The 7202-nt window shown below is 52.2% G+C and overlaps 1 pseudogene; it reads left to right on the top strand.

Annotated features, from left to right (window-relative positions):
• Window positions 1-4134: 4134 nt before the first annotated feature.
• Window positions 4135-4273, top strand: LOC123073124 (uncharacterized; annotated as a pseudogene).
• The last annotated feature ends 2929 nt before the right edge of the window (window positions 4274-7202 follow it).

The raw sequence follows: 7202 nt of genomic DNA, 5'->3' as shown, positions 1-7202 counted from the left end.
CAAAAATCACTCTAGTTAGGGCATTTAGGGGTACGATGAACTTTGTTATTTATGCTTATGATATGTTGTTTCTAATTTTGCCAAGTCTGTCTCTTTCTGTTGCTCAACTATATATATATGTTGCATATCATCGACTCATGTGATGATGCAGGTGCATAAATCATCGATGGTGAATAAGTGCTACACCAGGAGTATATATACGACAAATGGCCGGAGTGTTAGGCCCAGGTGTACCGGTTTCCGGTTTCCGAGCGACAGGCAGTAGTTAGTTTAGGTTCACGCTAATGCGAGAGAGGGATATGAACTCATGTACTCAAAGTGATAGCTCTTCTCGCGTATATCATTGTTTAGATGGATGACCATGTATTTGCAAGTAATCGAGACTTGTATCGCTATTTCGAGATGATGACGAGAGACCACTTTGTGTTGGATGATGATTATGATGAGACTATTTGTATGTATATGCTATGATTACGTTTATGGTCTCGCAGGCATTTGTATGTGTATCATGATGACATTTGTATGTTTTAAAGATTCTTCTATAAAGCCTGTTCAAATACAAAACAAATATGCCGAAAAAAACAAAAAACTACTAAAATTAGCAGTAGCGAGTGTATGAAAGTTAGCAGCAGTGCCGCGATAGCAGTAGCGCGTCCAGCCAGAGCGCGCTAGAGCTACTAGCAGTAGTAGCGCTGGTGAGCACGCGCTACTGCTATGTGTTAGCTGTAGCGCCTTATTAATAGCGCCACTCCCCGCGCTACTGATACACCTAAAACCCGCGCTGCTGCTAGCCTTTGACGACGAAGATGACCACCACCATTGGCCAACGAGACGACGCGAGATGAAGTAGGGCGCTGCCAGCGTGCGTCCTGGCCAACACCACCGGCGCGAGGCCCGTCCCGGACCATGCCTCATGGCCGAGGGCAACGGCAAGCGCTGCCACGGCAAGGGCGCAAACCGGAAGCCCAGATCCGGCCCACCCGCGCGCCGCATGTGGCCACCACCAAGCGTCGTTCAGGGGCAGCCCCGCCGCCGTGAGGGACGCCGCCTCACGGGTAGCAGGCGCCAGTCCCCGACGGAACACCACCGCGCGCCACCGGCCGCCGCGGGATCTGCGCGAGAACGGCGAGTACCCCCGCCGCCACCTTCCCTGGGGACCACGCGGGCTTCGCTGGTGTCCCCTCCGGCGGCGGTGAAGCGGGGGAGGAGCAGGGAGGGGCGGCTGGCGGCGCGGTTAGGGTTAGGGGCGGAGGAGAGAGGCGCAAAAGCATAGATAGGTAGAACTACAGTGCAACTAGATAGAAAAACTACGATGCAACTTGATAAAACTACGGTGCAACTAAAACCTAATCCCAACTGTCATCATCATCACCATCATCATCATCATCATCGGTGGTGTTGTCCGAGGTATCGAGCCACATATCATCCCAACGGTCATCGTTAGGGGAGAAGATCGACGTCCCGCCTGCCGGACGATATCGCACTGCGATAAGGCCAGTGCCTTGCGCCAGCGCCTGTCGGCATGCTCCGCGCAGCGCCTTGCTGTCCTCTCCGCCCAGAAGGCGTTCTCGGCGGCGACATCCTCCAGGTGGCGCCGGCGCCACTCCGCCATGGCTCGCTCGTCCTCCTCGGCGACGAGGAGGCGGCGCTGCAGCCAAACGTGGTCCGCACGGTCTTGGTCCGTAATCAGACGAGGCGGAGGGGCGACGCGCTGCGCCTGCTCGCGCGTGTAGACGTCCCGGAAGTTCATCTGCGACGGGGGCCTCTCCAAGCGCCACGCCGCCGCGTCATACGCGCGGGCCGCCTTGTGCGCGGTCCGGAACGAGTCGAGTCCGAGCCGGACATCGCCGGACCGGATCTCGGCAGAGTACCAGCCGTTGGGGCGCTCGCGGACACCGCAGTAGCCCGAAGATCCCCGGCGGCGCGGCGGCAGGGTGGCGCGGTGGTGGCGGGGCGCTGGAAGCGGCGAGAAAGCCTGGAAGCGGCGAGGTGGTGAGGGGAAGGGCGCGTGGCAGTGTGGTGGAGCGTGTGGCGAGCGCCGCATTTTATAGGCGCGCGCGAAGCGGCGCACCAAATCTACCACGCGAGCTGCCGCTTTCTCCTACGCGCTAGTATGCCGCCACCACTGGAGCGCGCGAAAACGGGCCGCGCGCGCTAAAAAACCAGCTTACCCCGCGCGCGCGTCTTTTGGCGCGGCTGTTGGAGATGCTCTAAATCTGACCTGATTTGCCAATGACCTACTCCCTTCGTTCCAAAATAGATGACCTAACTTTGTACTCCCTCCGTCCGAAAAAACTTGTCATCAAAAGAGACAAAAAGGGGTGTATCTAGAACCAAAATACATCTAGATACATCCCCTTTTATTCATTTTGATGACAAGTATTTCCGGACGGAGGGAGTACTAGTTTGGAGTGAACATCTTCAGCATCTGTGACTGTAGCAAGCGCCTGATTGTCTGTGAGAAGTGTTGCTTGGTTAAGCTGAGTGGTAGAAGCGAGCTTAGAGGCAAGAAGCAGAGCTTTGGCTTCAGCATGGAGAGACAGCACCATAAGTGGCTGAAATCATAACATTAGTTCTTTGGTCCACCTATTCATTACAAATATAAATACCAATTCCTGTAGAAAGCCGTCCAGAACCCTCCTTCGACGCTGCATCACAGAAGACCTTGAAACCTGCAAGCTGATGATCAGTCCTGATAGTACTTCCAGAAGGAAATTGTCCTTCTACCGTCAATGTATGCGCCTGTTCTCTGTATTCTGGAAGATAGGCCTGGCAAGTAATATCATCTTCTATTTTTTGTCCCTGCATAAGTGCTTGCGCGGTGAAATTAACCTGTGCAGGATGACCCTGCGCTTGTTGTTCCTAGCCTTCCATAAGCACCAGAGAAGTGTCATTGTGTTACACATGGACGCCTGTGGATGCCCTGAGTCTAGAATCGCCTGAAATAAGTTGTGGCACAGACCTGTGATGCCGTAATAACAGTTCTGATCTAATGAACCATGTGTCAGAGAACCAAACAGCTTTAGCAAAGGAGCAAGAAAAGAATAGATGCACGTCAGACTCTTCAACATCACAAGTAGAGAAATGTTTATTAATATGAGAAATGTACCTGCCTCCTCTCATACCTGTGGGTAAATCTCGCCTTAAAAAGCTCCAAGCGAAAGTCTGAACTCTAGGCGCTAAAGTTTTATCCTTCCAAACCTGTGTGAGAAGGGAAGTGACAAGAGAAGGAACCTGCCTAGGTTGTGGTGCTCCCTCATTGAGGCGGTCCTCCACACAAAGTTTATAAGCACTTTTTGAAGTATATTCACTAGTTGGGTTAGCTTCCAGCAGAGGATGTCCTTTCCATGAGTTTGAATTATGGGCGTTTGAAGTGTCAAACACAACATTGTGTCACGTCCTGGTTATGTACATGGCGTGCGACTATACGAGAGATAGGCTAGGTAGTTAGATGAAATCTTTATCTCTTGTAACCATCTCTATCTCTTCTTCTCCGAGTTATAACTCTCCTGAAAAATCTCCAACGATGTATGTTGTGTTCAGGGAGGTGCGCCCCTGCCTATAACATGAAGGGTGTCGCCTCCAGATGAGGTAAGACGCTTTCCGTCATCACACATGGTAATCAGAGCCTTCCTCCTTCCAACCATCTAGCTCTCCAATTCCATCAAGTGCTAGCCATGTCTTCCTCCAGCACTAAGCCTCAACGGCCATGTCACGGAGAAGCTCTCCCGCACAAACCACGTCCTGTGGCGCACACAGATCACGCCACAGCTGAGGGAAGCCGGTGTCTTCGGCTACGTCGATGGCACCATGTTGGAACCGGCCAGGCTTCTCGTCACCAAGGACAAGGACAGGAAGGAAACCTCTGAGCCCAACCCTCTCCATCCAATTTGGGTCAGGGAGGACCAGTAGGTGCTCAGTTACCTGCTAAATAACCTCTCCAAAGAGGTGCTTGTCACAGTGACTGCGATCACCACGACACTCGCACTTTGGGCGGCGCTGGCAGGTATGTTTTCGTTGCAGTCTCTCAGCCGCGTCAAAAACATCCGCATAGCATTGATCAACGCGTAAAAGAGCAACCAATCAGTGGTCGCTTACTTCGCCTGCATGCGTGGCCTGGTCGCAACCAGCAAGCCCATCCAGGACGACGAGCTGATCTCCTATATTCTTCACGGGCTGGACATGGATTACCAGTCCCTCGTCTCGGTCCTCGATGCCCGCGTCATGCCTGTCACCCTCGACGAGCTCTTTGCCATGCTCAAAAACTTCGATCAGCACGTGGCCCGACTCTAGTGCTCAGGCGGCGGCTTCAAATCTTCTAAACACGGTGACCAGCGGGCGTGGTGGCAACTCCTCACGCCACCGTGTTCCTCCTCGTTCCAAGGGCAAGCAAGGTGGCGGCAACACCAACAGCCCCGGCTCCCGCAGCGGCCGCCCCAACTCCACCAACAACAGGGATCGCCGCGGCGGCTCTGGCAAATCACGATCGGATCCCGTGTGCTGCCAGATCTGCAGGAAGCTAGGGCACACCGCCAAGGATTGTTGGTATCGGTTTGATGAAGACGATGCCTCCTCTGAGGATGATGACAAGGTTAATTGCTGCTGCCGCCGACGGGTCCTATGGCGTCGATACCAATTGGTATCTTGACAGTGGCGCAACCAATTCAGTCATAAGTTCTGTACCGTGAAGTTAATATTTCCTGATATTTTCGAGCTATAGCTCGTGCACTAGTGAGTTGTATAACTAACAGAATTGGTTGTTTCACAGGTAAGTCGAGCCACTGAAGCAGCGTACTCTAACCCTATGTCATATCGTCATACATCTACCTGACTCTCTAGTTTCATGTGATCTGCGTGTTTCTTATAAGTTGGTCGATGAATTTAGATGGTTTACTCATATCATAAGCATCCTGGGATTACCGTGAGAGTGACCCATGTCACATTGTCAAATGTCCAATTATTATACTAGTTCCATCTTCCATGTAACACTATATTACTGATTTCACAGCAATCTTGCAGCTGCAGTGCCTGTGAATTATGAATTCTTCTTCTGCTTCCTTTTTCTGGAAAAGGTGTCTTTGTGCTTGTTCCTTTTGGCTGCCTCTCTTAGTAGATGGGATTCCAAATCGTGTTACATCCATATGAATTGATGATGTCGAATCCTGGTTGTTACTGTTCTAAAGTCTTGGCTGCATGTTTATCCATTACATTTATTTTCTTTTCTCGTGTTGCTACCCCACAGTTTCGATGTGATGCTGCAGTTTCCACGGTTTCGAGATTAATGAATGTTTTCTCGTTCCTATGATCCAAAGAGGCACATTCTGAATCTGGACTGTAACCGCTTAGATGAGCTCGGTGATCAATTGGAACGGTCAAATGGCACATTTTGATCAAGAATTAGAAGCTACTATCTTCAGCACAGTGGACTTCCAGAGAATTGATTTCTTTTCTTGTATGTTGATAAAAAATATGGTCATACTCATGGTCGTCATTGTGTAAAAATTGTTTTTTTCTTTTCTTTTATGTTGCACTTATTTGTGATCATGCTCTCCTCCTTGGATGGACGTACTTTGATCTTTGCAGCTGTAAACTCATCCAGCTGTTTCAGAATTATGGCCAGAGTTTGGCTGAAACCTTGAGACAAGCAAGTTGACTCAGGTCGTGTTTGTTTGGGCTTTTGCTTCTGCTTTTGCAGCTTTTTCACTTTGATCAAAAAACCATACATGCTCTCAAAGGGGGTTCCACTACTTCTGTTTACACAGCTTTTGTTGTACCAAAAGGTTTCGTGTCGACAGTATAGCATAACAATACCATTACTACAGGCCCGTTGGCTTTGGCTACGCAAGACCGACCCCACCCCGCCTCCACGCCGGCGCAGGAACGCGGTTCCGCCCAATTTCACCCCCAGGCGCAGTTACAGGATTGCTAAGGCCGACCGTGGGTTGGACTCCGAAATGAAGGCTAAACGGGTGCTGCTCCGACGCCTTGGGCTAATTGAGAGTGACGACGCACCCATCTCCAGCGACATGCTGAGCAAATATGCCCGCATCTTCGAGCGACCACTCGCGGAGGACATGCTGGAAGCCTTCGCAGATTTCTACGGTTGGCAAGTGCCAAGCTTCTCCAACCCTGATGCCTGCCCCGAGCGGGCCCAGCCGCGCCTGGTCGAGGCGTAGTCTATTCGCTATCTTGTTAGCAACGTCCCCCCCCCCCCCCACCCTTCCCATGGATTGTAACCTCAAAATTCTATTTTGGAACGTGTGGGGTTTAAACTCCGGTGCCAAACGCTCGGCTGTGCGCAGTGTGATCTCCATTGCATCCCCTTCCATCGTCTGTCTCCAAGAGACAAAGCTAGCTCACGTCTCGGACTCCATCGTACTCGACACTCTTGGCCCACAGTTCGAGGACTTCTACTTCCTGCCGGCAACCGGCACCCGCGGCGACATTCTCCTTGCCTGGCGGCGATCGGAGACCTCCATCTCCAACCCGTTGATTGGCGAGCACCACATTACGGCGCTGATCACCCCCCCCCCCCCCCCGAGCAGCACAAACCATTGGTGGTTAACCGGTGTGTATGGCCCAGCCCACAGGACGACCAAGCAAAAATCGACCTCCTCGCTGATCTACAGGACGTGCGCGCCTCCCACATCGGTCCTTGGCTCATTGGAGGAGACTTCAACATGATCACCTCCGCGGCGGATAAAAACAACTCAAACCTTAACCACCGTGTCATGAGCAGGTTTAGACGGTTCATAGCTGACGAGGAGCTACGGGACATGTACCTCCACGGCCGCCGCTACACGTGGTCGAGCGAGCGTGACTCCCCTACACTCGTGCGCAATGACCATGTTCTTTGCACCTCCGGTTGGGAAATTGAGCACCCAAACTGTCTTCTACACTGCCTCACTTCTGCCGCATCCGATCACTGCCCATTGGTCATCGATTGCGCTGCGTGCCCACCCGGGGCTAGACGGTTCCATTTCAAATGCTTCTGGCCAAAAATGGAGGGTTTCCAGGGTGCCGTCCAAGAGGGATGGAATGCTTTGCCACTTGACCCCGACCCCTTCCGGCGACTCATCTCCCGCCTCAAGTGTACCGCTAGGCACCTTCAACACTGGAGCGCCCGTACCATTGGGAACGTGTCCCTCCAGCTCATGGTGGCACGCGAGATCATTGCGCGACTTGACGCTGCCCAGGACCTG

This window comes from Triticum aestivum, chromosome 3B (assembly GCF_018294505.1).
Source record: "Triticum aestivum cultivar Chinese Spring chromosome 3B, IWGSC CS RefSeq v2.1, whole genome shotgun sequence".
NCBI classification, from domain to species: Eukaryota; Viridiplantae; Streptophyta; class Magnoliopsida; order Poales; family Poaceae; genus Triticum; species Triticum aestivum.
Note: the sequence above shows the minus strand (reverse complement) of the source record. Positions and strands in the feature narration are given on the sequence as shown.